General features: G+C 35.3%; 1 long non-coding RNA gene across 2 annotated transcripts; it reads right to left on the reverse strand.

Annotated features, from left to right (window-relative positions):
- Nucleotides 1-1,378: 1,378 nt before the first annotated feature.
- Nucleotides 1,379-18,312, reverse strand: LOC134550247 (uncharacterized). 2 transcript variants are annotated; one of them, XR_010080292.1, is made up of 4 exons: nucleotides 18,259-18,312; nucleotides 15,000-15,062; nucleotides 6,819-6,978; nucleotides 1,379-4,554 (listed from the first exon to the last, which is right to left on the reverse strand). It is a non-coding gene; the product is annotated as an uncharacterized LOC134550247 (long non-coding RNA). The 2 variants fall into 2 exon arrangements; XR_010080293.1 differs by lacking the exon at nucleotides 15,000-15,062.
- Between the last annotated feature and the right edge of the window lie 5,344 nt (nucleotides 18,313-23,656).

The following is a 23,656-nucleotide window of genomic DNA, read 5'->3' on the forward strand; positions in this document are numbered from 1 at the left end:
AACAAAGATGTAGTTAAGAAAACATCTCATTTGTTTAGAGCAAATTGCCTGGGAAAGAAATTTCACAAACCAAAACATTTCAGATAGAAATCAAGGCTACACTCTTCTTTAGGAGACTGGAGTAATCAGCTTGGTGACTGGATCTAAATGGTCCTGCTTCAGCAGAGTAGTTGGACCAGATGACTTCCAGAACTCCCTTCCAATCTTGACCATTCTGTGATGCTGTCATCTAAAATTTAGATTTTAAAACCTCATATTCAGCAGCCATAATTTCAGAATACTTTCGCTTTCTGTGAGTAGGCACTGCTTTTAGGTATTACCATCAACAACAGAAATGTTTTTTCTACATTATCTGAGAGGACAAATTCAGTATACACTGATCATACACTTGCTGGCCGACACGATGTTACCATCACACGAGGATATGTTGTTTTGTCCAGCTTCATAAGCAAAGAAAGTATCTTCAGATTTTGAGGTTGTCCCATGTAAAAATTCATCCCATCCTTATCTCCCAGACCCATGTTGTTGTTGTTAACACTAGGCTTGTTTCTGTTCTGCAGCCTGGTGAAGCAAAAGCAACACCGTAGTTCCTTCTGGCTTAGCTATTTCACTCATTCAAAAATGATTATATGTTCAGTATTCAATATTTAAGCATGACTTCACAGGCTAGTGGATAGGGAAAGAATCTTTGATTATATGCTTTACTGAACACTTAGCATAGAGTAGTGATTGTGTACTGACACCTAGTCTGTTCAAAGGAGTGCCTGTATAGTGGAAGGAAGTTGTTTAAGTTTGTTAGTCCAACAAAAGCATATTCATTTTATGGAGGGAAAACATTTCAACAGGAAGTAGAAAGGGAAACCTATTTCTCTGTAAGATAGTTTTGTACTGTGTGGAAGTTTTGAGGGAACAGATGAGAAAAAGAGGAACAGAAAAAGAAACTCTCTTCTACTACTACTAGCCATGTTCTTTCAGAGATGTTGGACTAAGCACCTGATGTCAAGAAGCAGTGCACAGAAATGGGATCTTCCAATTGGGACTCAGATGTCTGGGTTCATGCCCTGTTTCCACTGTGTGTTATTAGGTAGCTCAATGTCTCCTTTTGCCACCTGCTATCTTTAATGGAACTTATCTTTAGGCATGAAATCCTATTCCTGTCATTGACCTTATTTCTTGGCACCCAATTTTCTCCAGGCATTTATGAGAAGCCTAGACACAGGAATGGGGGAATTCCACAAGGCAGAAAACCCTTTAAAAGCTTAGTAAAATGCTAGACATTGCAGGTCTTAAATCTTTCACAGATCTAACCCCAACTTAATATTACTCCCAAGAAAGAGTATAATTTACAGTAAAATGTGAAAATGTGAGATAAGGAAGATATTTTATTACTTTTTTCTTGTACATTTGTAAAATACAAGGGCCAAAAATATCTTGTTCTGTCTCTAAGCACTATGTCAAATAAAGAAAAAAAGCTTCAGAATTTTCCCTTCATGAGGTTTTTTATCTCTCTGGAATAAAGTGCTCAAGTGTTCACTTGCTTTATTCAGATTATGGCTGTTAATACTGTCTGCAGCCATGTATTTCTTGTGGTTCTCTAGGATTACCATCAAGAGCATGCAGAGGATGTGTTGAAAAATAGCGGGATTTTATTAAAACCATTACATTCCACAATGATACTCAAACTATTAAATAAATTTCAAATCTGCAGTCAACTGTTGCCACTTAACATATTTTAAACACACATGAATTGGACCAGGAATCCCTGATTATATCAACTAACTGGAATCAAGTCCATTTCTAAGAATAGTAGAATAGAGTATGCCATATACTTTTCTTCTTAAAAGTAACTTGGAGCATAATTTTTTATCTCCTTTCTATCTTTATATGGGATAATAGTACTTCTTTTTCAAACTTGAGTAGTTCTTTTGCTGCTTCTTTAATGAACAGATTCATTTTTTCAAAACAAAGATTACAGTTTGTGGATATGCTTTGTTGCTGGTGTGTCTGATGGGTGAGCCTAGCTGAAGAACTAGCATTTCCTCTAAAGCTAAGAGAAAAAATACTCATTGCAATTGTTTGAAGCATTCAAACACCAGTGGATATTATGAAAAACAGACATTCTTAATACAAAAAAATTTTGGAACCCATAACAAAGAAAATTAGCGTGTTCTGTCACCAGCCATTATTGATTACTTTTATTTTAGTAAAACAAATGTTTAGTTCTTCAAATAAAATAGACAGACAATAGAGATGTAAAAAAGGACAATGACATTTATCTAAGTTGCTTTTCTATTTTCTTTATTTCTTCCTACTTCTTTCTTTTTTTTTTTCCTTTACAACTGAAGAATTTAATGCTGCTGTAAAATACAGAACATAATCATTCCTTTTATACAGAAGCTGTGTTTCTTTCCTTGCTAACAGCTCACATTGTTTCACATCTTGGTTTTATTTTGTATTTAAAATTATTAGGAAGATATTAATTTATATAGCCATTTAAATGGGGAAATCCAAGGTAAATATTTTGATTTCCAATATTGCATGTTCGTGTTTTTTAAATATCCATTTGTCTTTCTATTCTCTGTGCATTGAATCAAAAATCCATGACAATTTTCAGTGTTAAATTTCATCCTTCGAATTTTCTTGCTCTGAGATCTAAGATTAGGCTGTGACTATTAAGAGATCAATTGCCAGTTCTGTTGTTAGTGCCTAAATACTCTGTACAACCACATACCTACACAGCATGTAAAACTCCTCACTGCTCTTACCTTGTATATATGTCTCAGTTCTTCACCCCAACTGACATATGCAGAAAAAGGGAAAACAGTGTACTAGACACTCAGGAATAAGTCACTTTTGGAAAGGCATTCTCTTTTCTGCACTTCAATAGACATAACTTTATTTTACTGACAAGCATGGTCTGTGTTATCACAGGGTCTCTGCCAGTGGTACATTTTCTGTTACCTGCATTGATCATTGCTCAAAGCTTTCAATTTAGTGCTTTTCTTTCTAAAGAAAATATTTAGTTTAATGCCACAAATATGTCATTAAAATAAGCAATGGCTAATCAATTATAAATCCTCCTTTTATTTCCAGCTTCAAAATCTGAAAGGCATATTGACATTGTCCAGCTGTCAGAACAGGAGATGAGGAAGGGAAGGAAGTAGGATTTTCTTTGTGCCATCCTGCTTGGAGTCTGCTGTGGCTGGGGATGGTACTGGGACAGTTGCCCCTCACTGGACCAGCTGCCAAACACCAAAGGAACAATTATTATAAGGGACAACCAATGACTCTGGGCTTGCTGGTGTCTTAAGGTTGACTGGTAATATAGATTTAATTTTGAAAAGTGGTTTTCAGCAGGAGGCCAGAAGTCAGTCAAGTGAAGAAAAGCCCTAGCAGAGTAGTATACCACTTTTACATTCCAAAAAAGTAATAGGGTATTGAGGCCTGGGTGAAATTGGTATTTGAAGATATCCTGCCCTGGGTGAAAAATCCATAATTCTGTGCTTCCAGAGCTCACTAATTTAAATACATGATGCGGTAGTCATGAGAGCAAGCAGCATGGTAGATAAAGTAGTCTCAATTACAATGTCCATGAATGGGTGTCTTCTAGCTAAGCTTCAGTTACCTACAGTGTTTACATTTGAATTAGTTATCCTAAGCTTCCTTCATAATCAGAAAAGAGGATTTTCTGTTTCTAAGGTGTTATTCACCTCATTCTAAATTAGGATCACAGAAACATTTGTAACTGTGTACTGATTGGCTCAAATGTAAAAGTCTGTGTGGTGACTGTGGTGTCTAGGTGAGATAGACTGGACTTTGTGTTTTTGATGAGCTGAACATATTGTGTTTTTGATGAGCTGACCTCTAGCATTAATTTAATATGCACTTTATTAGAAGAACTCTAGTTTGAGAAGAAGGAATACTTACCTAGGTATTTAGATTAGTGACACATGCTATTCAAAAGCTTGTGTAAGTGTCTAAGTCATCCTTAATTATGCCAATCATGGAAACATAAGTTCATCCCTCCTATTTATCCACTACAGCTTTTTTCCCTTCTGCCTTAGCTTCAAACAGTCACTGCTGAAACTCACTCAATCCACTATTCAGTTGCCACCATGTGTCTTCCCTGGAAATGTCCTGGCTGTGTGCTGCATACAGATGTTTCACTTTTTATCTCACATTCCCTTCCTACCTCTTCCTTGACTCTTCATCTCTACCTGTTTGGAGATTTTTTTTATTAATCGATGGCTGGTTTTGATCTCAGGCAAATCAAACGCTTGTGAATTCCTCTCATTTTTAAGTTACATCTTTACAAGTTACACAACCTAGCAAAAAGTTTCTAGTGTATGAAATTTGAGTAGCAAAAGTGAATATATGTATCCCACAGGGAATCACAAAAGGAGTGGAGGTAACAGCACGTATCTGAAATGGATTATAGGAGTTTTATGTAAAGTGTGATTCAGCTGCCCTTAACATATTGCTATAAATTGATGGAAGAGTGGGGAGAAATTGACTGATAATTTTTCTGTAACGTCTTCAGCACCATCAGCTGTTCTGAAAAAGAATAAAAAGGGAAAACAATACCCCAGTAAAATGATTTCTGATTTTAAAGTGTCCTTTTTGTTGCAAAATATATGATCCTGAACATAGAATTTCTTGTCAACTTTCAGCCCAGAGCAAAGTTTTATTGCTGAATTATAAGTCACTGAAAATAAGGAATTATAATGTAAATCCTGACAAGATCCTTAGCTATTGTGGTACAAATGACAATAGTATATAAGTAGCCTACCACATATTGTTATTTTAATAAATATGCACGAGATAAAATATGACATTTTTATATTCTAAACTCATATAAACAATCTTTTAATAACATTACAATACACTTCCCTGAAATACAGCAATGCATATACAAATCTGAGGCAATATGCTATTAGAATATCCCAGCTAACCAGAGGCGAAAGAAAATGCATACTAGTGTAAATTCATTGACACAGCAGCTTCCTCCTTTTAACTTTTGACCTTGTTTTTATTAAATGCTGTTGAGTGTCTGGTTTTTTAATTTTCATAAATGCTCTGGATGGTAAAATAATTTAAAATTTTTCCAAGTATTGTTACCTGATATTCAATCACAGCTAAACATAAAATAAAATTAATGAAGTCTTGCAAATATTGTTGCTAAACAGTCAAATATCAAATAATTACTTCAGTAACGTTTTATAATTTTGATCTAAAAAATTGAGACGATGTTGTGGAGGTCTCTATGGAACAGGTGAAAAATCAGATAGTAATTAACATTTGTAACCTGAAATAGTATCTTAATACTGTGTTGTGAAGTAGAGAAATAAAGTTATAAAATAGTTTATTTCTAGATGTCTCTGGACATTTACAAAATGTTTTAAGACTCTTTAGAACAAAATCCAACCTGGTTTTTTTATCTCACCACTCATTTGTTTAATATAAGGAGAAGTCCTTATGGCCATGAATATTACACTAGCAATAAAAATTCAGCACTTTCCTATCTCAAGGGAATGCCTTTTTTTCTCTATTTCAGCTTTATCCTCCTAAAAAATCTTGTTAATTTAGAAAATGCTGTTATTTGACACTTATCTCATTGGATAGATTAGGTTTAACAGTGATGAAGCACATTAAATATATTTAAAGCTTCTGAAGGCATATATTTATAAATCTTTTTAAATTAAAGTAAGTAAGTTAAGGTACTTGGAGAGCGGTCTATAAAACTGTGGAGGATGTTTTGCTGTACTGAGTGTCCATTTTGTATAAAGTGTAAGTTTCCAGTGTGGGGCATGACACACCATATCAATGCATATTCAAAACATATAGTATTTTTATATTTCAGTTCAGTCAATGAAAATGTAGACTAGGACATCATCTCAAATATGCCAGCAGTCAAAAGTCCTACAGTCTAAGCTATCTTTATGACCTTTTGCAGTCTTGTCACCCTCATGAAAGAATCCAGATTCTGAATCATGGAAATGTAAACAGCCTGTGTCCTCACTAGTTCATGAGAAGAGACAAATTAGAAGACTGGTCTTGGAAAAATAGTGGTTCTAATCTACCTGCCTGCATGCCATCTTTTTTCAAGACAATGTAGAAGGATCATATCCTTAGTAGCTGAAGTGTGAATTTTAACTATTCCACGAACAAATCCCAATTCACTTGTATCTTACCCTTGTTCAATATAGATCATGCAGTCCCTTTGTCTCCCTTCACTGTTTTAATTTTATGGGCTGCCCAACCTTCTTAAAAGAGAAAGTCAAAATAGAAGGCAGTAAAGAAAAACTACTAATCTCAAAGCTGGACTGCTTAACATCTGTCTGGGAAATCCTGCTCAAAAATATTAGTACATGGTCTATGAAACAAGGGAACATGATGCAGCTCTAAAAAAAATGACTTGAATCTATATATTAATTCTGAAATGATACTTTTAAAATTGTATATGCAAAATATTTATATCACATGTTAACAAAAGGAAATTACTAGACAGATAAGATTAAGAGGATTAATAATTAGATTTGATATTAATTAATGAATTGCAATACTGTTTTGCAGTATGCTGCCCTGTTTCCTAGCCACATTTTCCTACTGTGTACACTGTCTGAATATGGTACCAGATTTTTCACCAGATACCTCCAGAGAGAACCATCACGTCACTATCTCCTCCATCCAAATAATCTTTCTAGAACTTTAGGGAGCTAAACCTCAGTTCAGCCAAATAGTTCTATGTATGTGTTAATTAGCATAATTACTCAGCTAGTGCACTGTAGTGTTGACATATGAACTTTCCTCAGCCTTACAGGAAAAGAATCGCTCAGTCGTAGCAATTAACTCCAATCAACACAGGAGACTCCTGAGGGCACAGAAAACCACAGAGAGTGAGGGCCAGTGCTGGTGACACTCACTTGAAGAAGAAATTTCTTCATGAAGTTTCTTCATGAAGAAACTGTATCATCTGTCCTATGGGGCAGAGAAACAGTGACATTTCAAAATGGCATTTATGTGTGATTAAAATGTTTTGGTTTCCAAACTTAGTTTATTCTGTTCACTGTCATGAGGTCTTACATAGTGGAAATCAGCGTGGTTTAACATGTCTTTAGTTTTTTAGTTATATCATTGGTCTTTTTGCCTTTTTTCCCTTCAGCATATTTTTATGTAGCTGATTTTCTTCCTGCAGAATTTTCTTTTTAATAGTGTAAATATTTCCATGGTATTTTTGGCAAGTAACCCATGTTTTCGCTGTCATGAAGGAATGTGCCTGGAGGGCAATTGTCTTCTCTGCTTCTCCTTAGGCCTTTAAGGGCTAGACAGACATTGTATATATGTAGTGAACAGTTAAGTAATTTCAACATTTCTGGAAATCATAAATAATAATACTTGAAGGCGTGTTTTAATCCACCCACCTGCAGTGCTGGAAATAGAGGGAAATTGTGTAAGCATACCAGATCTCTAAAACCTGAAAGCTGCCGAATTAAAAGCTGTATCTTAGTCAAAGTAATTAAACAGTTTGTGAGTTTGGGGGATTTGAAGAAGTTAGAGTAAGATTTTAGTATATTTTCCTCCATGAATATGAGTTTTTATTGTGTGGCATGAATGTATTATCTGGGTACCAGAGAATGGACCACGAAGCTTTCAGGCCCTGTAGAGTGTCCAGAAGGGAAAGGTCTGTAGTTGATATAACTTTGCTTGACAGAATGTACAAACCCATTGACTTAATTTTCTGGTAGTTGTCATGTGATTTTCTGCAAGAAACATGCCCATATTGACAACCTTTCTTGCCCAAGCAACAGTCTCACTGGATGTTTTTGCAGAGATACAAAGATAAAATATTTGGAAATCTTTCTGTGTATCACACATAAGACACACCAATGCTTCAGGGGGAACTGCTATTCTGCTTCTGTCTTTCTGTACCTAGCAACAATAAATAAAGAGTTTCACTTCTTTACCAGTCAATGTTATGCTTTCCATAAGCGTTCAATTCACTTGAAAGTGCTGTTCTTCTTTGGAACATCACAAAGAATGATATTCATTACAGCATTTCAAATCTTCATTCAAAAATGCTAATTTTAAGCCTTTCCCAAATACTGTAGTCTGTATTGAAAACTTCTGAAAGAATTTTCTGTCTCTGTTCTGCTTCTGCTATTCATAAAATGCATTTAAAAGGAAATAATCCCTAAGAATTTAAACCCATAGAAAAAAATAACTGATTTGAACCTGATCTCGAGAAAAATATTTGGTTGCTGTATTCAATTTTCATGCATGCACAACTGCTTGCTCCATAAATCATACCAAACTTTCTTTATTAGTTATACTGTATACATGGACATCCTACTTTTTAAAAAGCATAGTTCCTGCTTTATTAAAGTAGTTGTCAGTACATGGCACAAACATTTTTAGAAAAGCTAATATTTTAAAATAAAGGTGCTTCAAAAATGCCTATAATCATCCAGTCAATAAATATGTATCTTACTTTTCCATGCTATTGCTATAAGAAAGAGAAATAAAGGACACAGCCAGCTGCAATCAATAGCTAATTTCACTAAGAAGAATAGAAACTAGTCTGGTATTTGTATGTTTGTGTGGTGTACTCACTTTGGATGACTCACCACACTGGAAGTTATCATATAACAAGTGGCTAAACACAAGAAGTTAGTAAAAAGAGAAATGTGAATGAATTTAATTAATTTTCAAACTCACAGTACATGATATAAAGTATAAATTTCACAACTTAAAGAAGCTTAAAAAGACATCATAATAATATGATCTTTCAAGAAAAAGTTTCAAAAATGTCTGGTACAAAGGCAACCAAAGATATGAATAAAAAAAAAAAAGCTGAGGACATCTCTGTTGCTCTAGTTTTTCTGAGATTTTTTAAAGCCTTCTACTTGCTTATAAGATAGAGTCAGTTCTTTAGCTACTGTTGCGATATTAAGGGTCAGTTTTTCACTTTCTCACGCTTTGGAACATAAACAACCTTTCTTGTTTTTGTTCACTGTCCTTAGCTTACATATTTCCAGCCTGAAAACAGTGTTAGTTGACAGCTGGTCTAGCCAGTGGGGTAAAGGAGTAGTAACCCCAGGAGCCAATGTGCTTCCAGACCCACAAAATTATAAAAAGAAAAGAAATAAACAGGCTAGCCCCTTTTTTCGGTGGGGAGCAGCTTTCACTGAAGACCTCTACCTCCGTGTCGTTGATTATTGCGTTCCAAGCAACACATCTCGTTCTTCAGGAGGTTATGATGCAATAAATTTATATAATTATTAATTTGTGGATTGAATTGATCAACAATGGTAACAGTAGTACAAAGATAATTTCCAAAATATAAGTATTTTAATATAATTCTTGGGGTCTTTATTTAGATCTTCATAAAGCAACACTTTAACATTATGGTATAATAACTTATAACTCTTTATAGTATCCTGCAGATTTTAAGAAAGCATTAAAGTAGATGTCCTCAATTTATTAAAACAAAATACCTTATTTCACTAATGTGCATTCTTGAGTTATATATAGTTACAAAGTAAAGATATCTGTGTTAAGGAGGCATACAGCTGAAGAACAGAAATTCATCAGCATTCCAAATGTAGTGATCAATTCTCTTCCCAACTCAGTTACAATGAATATAAATTGAGAAAAGCACAGAGAAGTAGGCCAGCAGGAGGTCTAAAATGCAGGTGAAATTAAAAATAAATACAGTGGTTTAGAAAAGTCTATTTTCTCATTCTTGCTCTGAAATAGATTGGAAACACTGATAGCAATTGCAGTTTTCAATCAAAAATCTGCTTGGAGCTTTTTTGATCTTAAAGTATATTTTTTCAAGGCTAAAAACACATTGATAAGTTGTATTCCAGTTAAAATTAAGCAAGCTGATTTTTTTGTTTATCATGTGTCTGAATCACAGCATTATCCACTCTGATGTAGACAATTAAAAAAAAAATTAAATAGATTTTCCTGCCCAGAGGGCTATTCAGAAAGGCAAATCCTCAAATAGAACCCAAGTTATGGACATGTTCCTAAAGAAAAGAGCCAATGAAAATATTTATAGAAAACTAAGATAAGAAGAAAAGAGGCAGTTTTAGTGTTCTTGCCTGCCCTACACACACTGCATACTGAGCCAGGAGTCAAGTGCATGTAAAGCAGCTTGATGTACTAAAGTTCAAGCAACAGAGATGAGCACACATTCAGATATCCTGCAGACACAGGATGCCTTTACCAGCAAATCACACATGCCTCAGAGTTCTGAAGGCACTGAGATAACTCACAGAATGGCTGGCACCTACCCTAAAACCTGCCAAGACTGGGTGCCTGTGGTGGCGCATTTGCGATGGTAGCTGAAGGGAAGCTGCCCATTGTGTATTCTCACGAGCTGCTCTGACTGACAGAGCATGTCAGGGAATTGTTGGGGGACATAAATAATTACAATGGGCTGAATATTTTTTAGGGAATGTGTCAAGATTTGCCTAACAAGGATAATCACATTCTCATGCCCTGAAGCATTCCAAAGCACACTAGAACTAGTATAGATGCATCCAGACAGGCTGACAAAGTGTTGCAAACACATAGATGCTTGAAGTCTTTAAGACCTGAGCTGGAAGTTATGAACTATTAAAAGGGATTCTTAGCTCTAATTTAGAGCTGGCTGACATTACACAAAACATTTAATGACAATCAAGCTTAATTTTTTAGTTTGAGGGCAACTGAGCACTGTCACTGTCACTAATGGAGACTGTGGTGTCTCCTTCCTTGGAGATATCAAAAATCTGTCTGGGTATAATCCTGTAGAAATGACTCTAGGTGGCTCTGCTTAAACAGGGGATGAACCTCCAAATGATCTCCAAGTACCCCTCCCAGCCTCAGCTGTTCTGTGATTCTGTAAAATGTTCCCACTCTCCTATCTCAGCAGTCTGCCCTTCATGAAGTGTCAGCTCAACTGCTTATGAGGTTTTGCTCTAAACTCAAACTGAGGGAAATGATTGGAGTAAAAATATTCTGCAACACAGCCAAGCAAGGGGTGGAGATGCAGAAGTGGCATTAAGTTCAATTATTGCCAAAGCTTCTGCACAATAAAACTATGCCCTTCCTGAGGTTTGGAGTCCATTTCATGCAAGGGAAAGATACTCTAATACTTTCTTTGTACTCTCACATGGCCTAGTTTGAAAGAGGATCGGGGCCCTTGCTCAACTATGTAGCGCTGCTGACAGACACTGCAGGAAGCTGTGTGGTCTGAACAATTTTGCTACTGCCTCGTTTGGAACACAGTGCCTTGCTGTAGCAATGCAAATATCTGAAACAGATGCTGGCACATTAAAAGTGAACATAAACTGATTTCATGAAATCCCCTGTTTGAGAAGGAGGACAGATACTGATGGCTAGGTGGAAATGCTGAATAATACTTGTCTCTCAAGTCTGGAATCAGAGTCCGGAATTTGGCCTCCTCTGCATACTGAGCAGGATTCAGTATTTTAAAAGGCCCCAAGAAGTGCCTCATTTGTGAATACATGAATGCAACAGAAAGCAAAACATAAAGAAAACACAAAAGAAAAGAGAACAATGTTCTTGGTCTTCTGCAGCTGAAGGAAATTTAATCTGTTTCTTTTGCCTTCCAGGAATGTTTGACTATACTCAGGACCATTACCTTTTGCCAAACCCAGCTTGCCAATATTTTGGAGTTTTGTATATAGGCCACATCAATAGTTAATTTTACTATCTGTGCAAACACTGATGTCTAGACAGCAACTCAGTTCTAGCTGGAAAACTGGAACAGAAAACAAAGAGGAGAAAGAGACTAATGTCTTTATATTTTCACTAATTCTATACCTGATAAATTACCTTTCTCACTGAGTAGATAATTGTAATCTTATAAGCATCTCGTGCTCCAAATGACAATTTGAAGGCAAGAAATGAAGACAAATTAACAAGAAGCCAAATGTTTCTGTAATAAGAATATTTGTAAAAAATATAATGAAATAAGCTTATGAATTACTAAATTTATTCATCTATTAATGTTACCTCACAATTGGAATTTGGGTGAAAAATGTATGGAGAAAGGAATAGCTTTGCAATTCCATTTGTGTAAGAAAATATTGAGGAATAATATTTATTATTTTTTCAAGTGGAAGTGGTTATCTGCATGAATTGAAAGAGTGCTATTGAAGTCAATAGATAATTTTTCTATGTAGTGAAGACATAAATAGGCCATTCATGGTCAAAGAAAGACCATATAAGAAAAAATATTTTTTATTCCATAAATCTCCATTACCATTTTTTTATTGTTCTGATTTCTAATTTGTTAATACCCATTTCCTCATTTGTTTTACTTCTTTGCCTTTTTCATCTTCACCAAGTAATTTTTGTTCATGATTCAGTTTTATGAAGTAACCTTGAATTGACAGTCATTTTCAATGGACTGAAAATGTACTTGCGCATTTATTGAATTACACGAGATTCTCTCAACAGCTCAAGTGTTTTTGACAAACTAAATAAGGCACGCTAAGTGTATGGATTTTTATCCTTTTTGTCATAATTGCTTTTCCATGTCATTTCACAAAATATCTCTAAAGTTATGCATCTATTCTCCAATTTTAAAAGTAATGAAATGATAAAATCCTTATGTGTCTAAAGGCAGATTCAGACATGTGCCAGTGAGCAGGTTTTCAGAGACTCAAACAAAAGCTTAGATCACATGTATAACACCTGACAAATCAAGAGCTATTAGACACTTCTAGAATCAAGAGCCAAGGTACTACAACATGAATAGACACGCTCTGGGACCTGCTTTTGCATCTTTAGATGAGACTCAAAAGAGAATATCTAATTAAGATGCAGAATGTGAATTCTATAAATTCTACCATCTTTCTGTAGGGTATATTCAAGTGCCTATTTGTTTATTTCTATGTATATGTGTACATTGTCTGTGAATATTTTGGGCGGGGGTGAGTCATATGAGTACGTGCAGAAGTTGATTGCTGGGGAGGATGTGTGTGCACCCACACAAGGCACTCAGAGGGAGAAAGAGCACCAATCTCTCACTGCACAGCTCTGAACCATACTTTGTGCCAGTGCTCCTGACAGTCACACAGCCCTGACTCAGTACTCCTACTTCTCATTCAGCCCTCATGGAGGGCAAACAAGATGGTCAGTAGCTGTTCTTCTCTTCTCCCTTCTTCATTGTGCTTACATGCAGAATCTCACAAAATTAGGTAATTGGACAAAATGCAAAGGACATAGTTATATCTATAATTTTCATCCATATATCTGCAGCAGGCTTCATAACTAAACCAAAGGAAAAGATAGTATTTTTAGAAATGTGAACTAAAATTAATGCTTATTTGAATATTTAACAGCAAAGCTTTTTTTTTATCAGAAGTTCAAGCTGAAAATACTTTCAAAACTGGAGAAATGCAGGAAGCCATGCCAAACCATGAAAACAAACTTCACATTCCTTTCTGTTAGTAAGTCATATTTTGAGCCCCAACATATATGTAACAAACACATTTAGACACAGACCATTACAGGTGTCTATGTCTGTACAGAATCTTCCAGGAAAATCTGTATCCTGTAAAAATAAAGTCACTTTCTCTTTGAGTAGGATTTTGACCAGATGACCTTCAGAAATACCTTCCACTTTAAATTATTATGTGACTATATGAGTCATATACTCTCACTGAGTTCAGCAGACAGTAGGTTGGACTGGTATTTCTTAGAAAATATGATATTTATTCAAAATTTTGAGTGTTGGGTTTGTTAAAGAATATGATTCTGGGAAAAGCAATTTTAGAAAAATCTCATTAGGAGTTGGTTCTAGTTTTGAATTCAAAAGAAGGAAACAAACTTAGAAGAATAATTCTTTGTAAAAAGTGTATTTGTTAGAAACAATTTTTTCCAAAAATTGCTTTGATAGGTACCATTACCAAAATATTTTAATTTTTTTTGCATTTGCATAAAAAATCAGATATAGCATTGATAATTTTTTTCTTAAAAATAGATTTTTATATTAAAAGTCAGTTTTCCATACAAATATATTTCAGTTAATTAATCTTCAATATGTATCACTGCCTTTTTTGGTATGGCTAAAATAGTTAATCTGATAGCATAGCTGTTTTCAGAAGCTAAAATATTGAATGCTAATCAGTTTTGTCATTTCACAGGAAAATAATTGTCCTCCAACAACATACAACATTATATATATGTATATATATATATATATATATATATATATATATGTGGTATAGATACAACATTCTGTACCAGCATAAGCTGGTTAACTTCTGAAGCTGATTAAATGGCAAAGAATACCAGTGATCCAGATCTAAATCACATAATATGATTAGAACCATCAGGGCTATACGACACGCTGTTCTCACGCATCCTGGTGTTAAAACAAGTTAGCTTTCCTCATAGATTTTAATATATTTCAGTCTGAGAAAATAGTTTTGTTCAATAAATATCATAATCTTAGTTTTATATTACAGTATATGTTATTAGACTAATTAGGAAAATATAATAACTGAGACAAACTTTCTAGAGGACAGATTCTCATTATGGAGGCAACGAAATCAAGAAGAACAAGTGACGGTGGCAAGCTGCTGACTGAGATATTCTAATTTGACTAAGAAACAAACTGATATCAAACTATTCTTCAGGTGCAACTGAACTGGTTCCTTCCTAGCAATTTTCTCGAAGTTTACAGTGACAGGAAAGCATGCCTCAAAAGCTGGAGTAGTCTATTATTCTTTGTGACTTACTCCAAGCAAGAGTATCAGGATCACTTGCTGCAATAAAATGCCAGGAATAAAAGGCAAATAATGAAGATTTCATGACAGCACTTGATAGGTTTGCTGAATGCTGCAGATATGTAGACTTCAAAAGAGAACTAATAAGAGAAAAAATAGTCACATATATAAAAGGAGCCACATATAAAAGGAGCCCTCTTCTGGGAAGAGACAGTGTCACTCAGATTCAAGAGCAGCAGTGTTACTTACCATTCCCAAAGCAGAAGTCCTGTATTAGGTGGCCTCAATACATGGAAGATGAGCCAAACAGAGCTAAAATAGCAACATGAGCATTCTCATAACACAAAAATAATGCTCAGGTAGGGACAGGGAGAACAATATCTCTTCACAAATGGAACAGTAGAGCTATAGAGCAGAGAGCACAACAACAAGCAACAGCTGGAAACTACAAATGGCATAGAGCAGGACTAATGGAACTATCATGTAATAGGTTCCTTCCCAACAACACAGAAGCTGCCCAGAGAATCTAGAGATAGCACTGCTGTCATCAGTGTACATTGCATGGAGATTTCACAGACCAAGGGACAAAATATGCTGGAAAAACATACAGTGGTATTTAGTGTTGAATTGAACAGACTGTATCTTGCATTTAAAACTAACACAGGGAAACCACTGAAGTATTACCAAGGAAAAGAAAAGAAAGAAAAGAAAAGAAAAGAAAAGAAAAGAAAAGAAAAGAAAAGAAAAGAAAAGAAAAGAAAAGAAAAGAAAAGAAAAGAAAAGAAAAGAAAAGAAAAGAAAAGAAAAGAAAAGAAAAGAAAAGAAAAGAAAAGAAAAGAAAAGAAAAGAAAAGAAAAGAAAAGAAAAGAAAAGAAAAGAAAAGAAAAGAAAAGAAAAGAAAAGAAAAGAAAAGAAAAGAAAAGAAAAGAAAAACCCTGAAATAAATTCAAGACAATACTTAGGCAAAGACAGCTGTGAAGGTCAAGTAAAATATTATATGGGCTCAGAAAAACTATACTGGACATTTGTATTTAATTCCAAATATAAGTAGATATTTTTTTCAGATAATTTCATTAAGAAACAAGGATTAATGGTATATCATTAAGTTCTAGACATATTGAAGAAGCCTGATTCACCCTCATGGTAAAATATGTCAGAGGCTGTTTAAACAATTCACCTGAGGATGAGCACTGCTTAGGCTAAGTACAAAAAAGACTTAATCAGCTACTCAAGGTGCACTCTGTTATCTGCATCTGGGAAATTTAAAAAATCAAAGGGGTTGATAATATGAAAATAGATATCACTTAGTGGAGTGGGAGTAGATTTAATAAGTGCTGTGAAAGCAACAGCCTTCAGCCTCTCTTGTCCAAGTCATGTCTCCAGGGACCAGGGCTGACATGTGGTTGCACAGCTCCTGCATCCATGTGCAGGCTGCACTGTGCCATCAAAACACAACATTTATGGCAACAGAAAAATGTTTCCTATTTTATATGTACCTGTGCTTGGGCAAAACCATATTTTCTACAACTACTTTCTACAGCTTTCTACAACTATTTAAACAACAATGCTGGCATCGGATATCAAAGTATTCTCAAGACAAAAACTGACAGCAGGCTATGGAATCCCTCCTGTAATAACCCTAACCAAGTTTGGAATATACTGTTCCAATGAGCAAATATTTTCAAAAGTTAAATAGGTCTCATTATTACATTATTGACCTTTTTCCTAATGCAGTCTAATGTGTAGAGACTGTAATGGATTATCGAGTGTAACTTCTTAGGTTTTCCAAAGACTCTACTTACCATTTGAGTAGTCAAGGAGTAGGTAACTTAGGAAGTACATATGTGATCAAAAATATAGGAAGAGCCAACAGAAGTATAATAATATCTGTATTAATTTAGTATTAATGAATTTGTGATAGTCAAACATCCATTAAAATAGCCACTTATTTGGGAAAATGTTACCTACATAATGCTCTCAAAATAAGATCATGAAATAATCTTCCCATGGTTGTAACATAAGGGTACTGAGGAATTCACAAGAAAATAACTGGGAAAAGTGTTATCCCTGCCTGTATTGACTGTGACTAATGGACTATTCATCTACATTACCAACAGATACACCTCTTCATGCTTTTAGAGCAATACTCACACAAACAGCAACTATCAGGAAGCTAAGAACCTCTTTCCTTTCTTCCTGGTTTTTCACAGGTGATCATTCTACTCTTACTGCATTAATAAGGTCTGAAGAGAGCTGCCTTGCAAGATTAACATTCTAGCAATGACACAATGCTAAAAACACATCTAAGCCAGCCATTCCTCAGAGGTTCTCTGCAAAGTTGCATTCTCCTCCCTCTATCCAATAGCTGAGTAATCCAATAGCTCCTTTTCATCTGAGATGCATTCAAATCCCTCACTGGTAAGAGAAATGTGAGCTGTGATTTCTGCCCACCCAAAAGAAAGTAGTATAGAGATGTATGCCTTCTGGCCATGTGGAAAATGCTTCTTCTTGAATAAATTCTTAAGACATAGCCAGACAACAAACTGATTCTAGGTTTTAGAGCTTAGACAAATGAAGGAAATATTCCTGTATCAGATAAAAGGTTTGTTAAGATAAGAAATCTGAGAGGCAGACCACAAGAGACTCTCATAGTTAAATCACTCTTGGAAAAATGCATTCAAATGCTCTTAAGGTGAGGGGAAGGATGAAAAAGAGCTGGACTTATATCATCTTCATCCATAGTAAGTGCTCTAACCAGCCTTTTTTGGCTATGCTCTATGCAGAACATGTTCTGCTCAATGTGCAGTAAATAATTGTTGGGTCAGACTGTGCAGAAAAGCTAAAAGAGGTCCCAGATTATGCCTCCTGGTGGGTACTAGTATAAGAAAAACATAGATCTACACCCCACTATCAAAAATTGATTGCTTTTGGAAATTTTACTGCAGAAATAGAACACTTTCAGCACCTCAGGAAACATTATGGCAACATTAACTTATAGGGTGGTTATGTGCTCAGGATCCAAATTTGAAACTATTCTCGCAGAGAACTTAGAAGAGTCCTGGCTTGGCATACTAACTGGATTTTTCTACATTAATAATTAGAAAGTAAGTAAGTAAATAAATAAACAAAATACCATAAGCCCTAAGGGGTCACAATTTCATTCATAACTAGTAGGTGACCTTCTGCTACAGATGTAAACGGCCCAAATGGAACTGCAATTTTCTTTAAAAAACTGAGCACATCTCAGTCAGGGTTAACAGACATTGTATGAAGAGCTTCAATTAAACAGTTTGTAATGGGAGTTGAAAGAACAGTGGGAATCGAGCTCCATACTGACTTAATGAAAGTTAATAATCTCAGTATTAGCCAGCTAATTGTGAAACTGCCAGAAACTTAGCTGTATTCAGCTAAAGAAAAGCAGCAATAACAAAAAGCAAAAAGAAAGAAAGAAAGAAGGACTCTTTTTTTTATAAATGTTTGCATCAAAGGAAGTAAATTTCTGACAGACCTGTAGTTGCATGGGTTGGATTGCAGTTGCCTATATGCAGTTGATTGTATGCCTGTGGAAGGACAGCACATTTTATCAGCATCATGTCCCAAAAGCAATTGTTTCAGAAAAACAGAATTTAGCAACTTGTTTAGTAGTCTGCCCTGAGCAGGTAAAGTCATGCTCTTCTACAGAATGTGAAATATCTGAAAAGAACAACTACCAGACAGCATAACCTGACAATGTTCTTTCATTTGTTTGCTTTCTGGATTGAAATATATACATTTGTTGTGGCTGATTTTTTCTACCGATACATAATCTGCAGTGTTTATAGTAACTGCAGATATTCAGCCCATACAGAAATGGAATATAGAAACTGATATTTGCAAAACATACTAATTTTTCTTGATTTGATTTCTCACACTTGTTTTCAATGTACTGCTCAAGGCTCACCACTTTGGCACAAAACTTTGACTATAATTATTGCATCAACTGAAGAGCTGCACTTTTACAATAATTGTGGGGATGCATAGTGAGCAACAACGACTTTAAGAAGATTTATAAACTCAATTTGCATAGTGCATGTAGGATCATCTTGATTTTGTAGGAAAAATATATATCAGAAGACAATATAGAATTTATTTTCAGAGTCGTTAATTTAATAAAACTACCTCAACATTCAAAGCAGTTCACTGCAAGAGACACCAAATTTGTGTAACAATTCTGAAATCAACAGGATGCAGTTTGTTCAAGTTCAGTTTTAAGGGGAAAAAATCACTTTCCCAATTAAACTGAATTCCTACACAACAATGAAAGGCACCAGATCTAAACAGGTCATAGAAAAAAGTTCTATACAGTCAATCATACTCTTGAATCCTTAACACGGTCCCCAAAAGAGCTTTGACCTGGGCCAACGACTGCCCTATACAGTGCCCAAGTGGCATTCATGGAAAAGTCTAGGGAAGGAACTATTCCCAACAGGTGGGATACATGAAGACTCTGAGAGCAGGGAGAAAACTATGTGCAACTTGCCACCACAGATTGGTTCTTGGATGATTTTACTTACTTACTAATACAGATGCTACAAGAAAATGTGTTGGGAAAATCACTAGTTTTATCAGAAAACGCTCAAGACAAACGCTTTCAAAACTGAAATATGCACAGGAATGCCACCAGTTCTCTGTGGGTCAGACACTCATTTAACATAAGTGAACAAAGTTTACTGATTTTGAATGAAGTCAGGAGTATTATGATGATTTCCATGTGAAAGGGTTGTGGTTCCCTGCTTCACAGTATAAAACCATCTGCATATAAGTTCTTGATTTAAACAGTTATGACAGATTTCATGTTTCTGGAAAAATGTCTTCTGAACTATAGCTGGTTTGTTGGTATGTGTCCCTAAATAAAAAAGAGATCAGAGTTTTAAAGGCAGAGAGAACTGGAAATATGTTAAAACTATAAAGCACTTCATCCATTTGTTCCTATAGAAGATCACTAAATGCAATAAATCAGATGCTATTGAAATTTTGGGGAAACTGGTTTAGATTTTTACTTACAGAATCATGATGTCTGCTTCTTCCACTGAGTAATATAATAAGAAAAAAGCAATGTTGTAGGCCAGAAAATTGAATAGAAAAACACGATTTTAAAAATGGTAGAAAGGAAAAATATTTAAAAGTGTTTACTTTCCTCAGTATTTTTAAACATCTGTGATATAAAATAGAGTAGTAATCTCTTTTGAGCTGCTAATGACAGGACAGGTAAAATGACAAGCCCTTTAATGGGGTGTCAGATCCAGTGTCCAGTCATTAGCTTCCAGGAAATACATCGGCATGACTTCAAAATTACTTTATTGCATAACTAATATCATAAAACTGTCTGACATTATAAACATTTTAGAAAACTGGTGCATTCTAAGCTTTTTATGCATTGACTATGGCTGCTCTATATCTATTACATAGCCTATAGCTGCTCCTTTCCTATTGTTTCTTATTTTTCCTTTTCCAAAATGAGAATTGCCTCATCTGTAAATTTTCAATTGCAGTCTGTTGTTTTTTATGTAAACCTACATCAATCCGAGTGCAGATTGCTACCTCTGACAAAGAAGACTTTGAAAGGAAAAATAACTTCCAAACTGACTCTCAGAACACGGGAATCTGGGCTAAGAAGGGAGGGTGTTTTCTCATGCATAGGTAAAATTATCAAATTCTCTGTGGAGCTCTGTACAATAAATTGTAATAGAAGAATCCATGAATGTTGAAAAGAAAATAAGTGAAGCTCAGTATTTTGCACTTTTAAGTAGTTCATTCCACTTGGGCTTCATGTGGGATCTCTTTAGGAGAAGGTGGGACTCCAATAGCTTTACTGTCATGACTTGACAAGTCTTTCTGTTTGAGTATCACATTTTGGGTAACTCATTTGGCCAGGATGACTGGAGAGTGACTTCAGACATTTCTGGTAAATGTGCTCAGGGAAAAGGATATTTTGAAAGACCATGTAATTGATCACTTGATTTTGCAATTAACAACTGCAGAAGCCTCCTGTTGTCAGAGCATTCAGATTCAAATTTCTGACTTGAGTCAGAATGGAGGACCAGGGTCTTCCTCATGCAAAGAATGGATTGTCCAAGCTAAACACGGGCAGGACAAAGAAGGCAGGTGAAGCTTGCAATTATCTTAAAATTTCCTCTACAGGTTGATGCAAGATCGTTTTTTTATTTTATGGCTTCATTTCCCTATAAATTGTAACTACAGTTTTGTGTGTAGGAAAACTGATTTTCACTCAGACCTGTTTGGGAGAGAGAATGCTGACATTTGCACACATTCTCTAAGCACAGACAACAGAACTACATCTCCAAGAAACTGCTCCATTTGCATCAGACATTCATTCACACACTTTCTTGACTTGTTAATCAGATCATGGTCGAACTTGCATTTGCTGATGATCCATAACCCCCTCCATTGTTAGTCAAAGGACTTAGCTCAACTATACTAAACCTCTACCAAAAAACTTCCTGCAAAGTCACATACTCACCAACAGGTGAGTATATAGATTCACATATCAAACTGATATAAAGGCCAATTCTAGTGTCAGTTATTGACCTCAGTTTGCATCCTGTAAGGTCAGTTTAGCCTGGACAATCCAGGAATAGAATTGGTCCACAAACATATTTTTTTTTTATGAATAAAGAAACTTACACAGTCTCCTCTGGATTATGTGACTGTACTTTTATTTCAGAACTTTTATCTAAACCCTCAGGTAATATTTAATCCACAGCTAGTGAAGAGGTCTTTGATAACCTTCAGATCACCCTCACATATTTCCAGTGAACCACTTTGGGAATTAATTTTGCAAAAAGGATATAGAAACACCTCAGGAAAGCATTCACTGACTGGGACCCGACTAAGTAAACCAAGTCCATTTAGGGCATTCATTATAAAGAATAATAAACTCACAAAGAAGAGAAACAAAGAGGATTTTGCTGGCCAAGGAGTCATTCCCAAAGCAGAGCTCTGGGAAAACAGTACCAACTTCAAATACCTCATTTTTTATTTTGGGGGAGGACTTCTGTTTCTCACACTAAACAGACAAAATAGGGCTAAAGACATCTACACGAGTCAAGCTGGATAAATTCAAAACCTTTGCTACAAATCCTGAACTGCAAAATAAGTCCAAGCCTGAGCCTTGAGTGAATTTTCTTCTTGTTCAGCTCCTGGCTTGCTTAAAATGACATTAAAAAAAAATCAGCAAAATCCAGATACAGAGAAACAGGATCATAGCAGAAGAATGAATACATTAAAAGATTTTAAAAGGATCTTAAAAAAGTATAGTGAGGTTATGCAGAGGTATTTTTTTCATAAGAATTGAATATTGTATTTGCTACGGGCCAAGCTTAAACCTGCTTTGCACCTTGTGTAATGAAGAGCATTTATGCTGAATGATCTTCCAAATTGGCTGTGGGATGACCATATGACCCAGTAGGAACAACTTAAAGGGTTCAATATGAAGGCTAAATTTGGGTATGTACTGGTTTTCAGTATCATACATATCCATGCCATCTTTTTTAAATTGGTTTTCTCCATATTGATTCACTGAGGAAGTTTTAGTCAAGGAGAAATTTCTGCTTCTCTGCAGTCCTGTCTCCTGGCCTCCAGAAGAAAGGCATCTGATCAGACGTGCACAGACTGCGCCGAGGGAACAGGATCGCTCAGCACGTGATGTAACTTGTACCTCCATCTGCTTTGCAGAGGAAGGGGAAGAAGACAGTATGTGGAAGGAAGATTTGGAACCGTTTCCCTCGCCTTCTGAATTCCTCAGGAAGCATTTGGAGCCAAGACCCTCAGACAGATGACTGTTTCTCTCAGGGCTAATATCAGTGGTATAACACGTCTCTCTGCACAGAACCACTGACCAGCTGAATTAAGATGATCTTTCAGGTAGATCCTCCCATTTTTACTTCCCTAGGCATAATTACATTTAACCATAAGCACCTTGCAGACTTTCAAAACCTATATTAAAAATGTAAATTGCAAGGTTATATTTACATTAAACTGATTTATAAATTTACATTAAATATTTATGGTAATATTAAATTTTTAGAAAAGAGAAATAATCATTGGAAGCTAATTGAAATTATTGCAATACTGGATGAAGAGTTTATGTTCATAGAAACATGAAAGAAATTCCTAAAATATAATTTTTTTTTTTTAGGAATTACTGAATAAAAAGTCTCACACACAAAAACATCCAGTCAAAACACCTTACATAACTGTGTAAATTTCTATAGAGGATGGATTTCTAACTAGACTAAGAGACTGACATTTTCACTGCATTTTCAGCCAACGGGTTTTGTTAATAAAGTGAGGTTTTCCTATGTTACACTGAAAAACTTCAACATGAAATGAATTTATCCAGATACATGTGTTTAGATGTCAGCATAATCAGCTTTTCCTCCAAAATATTTCATACATCTACTTTATTCTCTGGTCTCTGTCCTTCAAATCACTAACAAGCAGTGTTAATAATGTTCTCAGTAATAGAATATTACTGAATCTACATAGCTCCTTAGATATCTTAATGATCATTTAGAAAAAACACCTGGTTTACTTATAAAAAGAGTTATATATAGATGTAGCTATTCAGGGGTGTATCTTGACAGATACAGATATACAAGCAGACAGTCTGCAAACTGATTTGGGACTCAGAAGATACTGAGTCAAGTCTAACTTCTGATCCTGCTTTACTGTCCTATTTTGAGAAGATCATATTCCTTTCTTGTTTCATTTCCCACTCATTTCCCATTATTTGGAAGACAGAGATAATGACCTCTATTGTTGAACAGATACATAATAAAGAAGTACTTTTTGCCCAGACAATTTTCTTCAATTTTCTACTATGATTTATCTGAGAAAACTCATGA

The sequence above is a fragment of the Prinia subflava genome, chromosome 4 (genome assembly GCF_021018805.1).
Source record: "Prinia subflava isolate CZ2003 ecotype Zambia chromosome 4, Cam_Psub_1.2, whole genome shotgun sequence".
NCBI classification, from domain to species: Eukaryota; Metazoa; Chordata; class Aves; order Passeriformes; family Cisticolidae; genus Prinia; species Prinia subflava.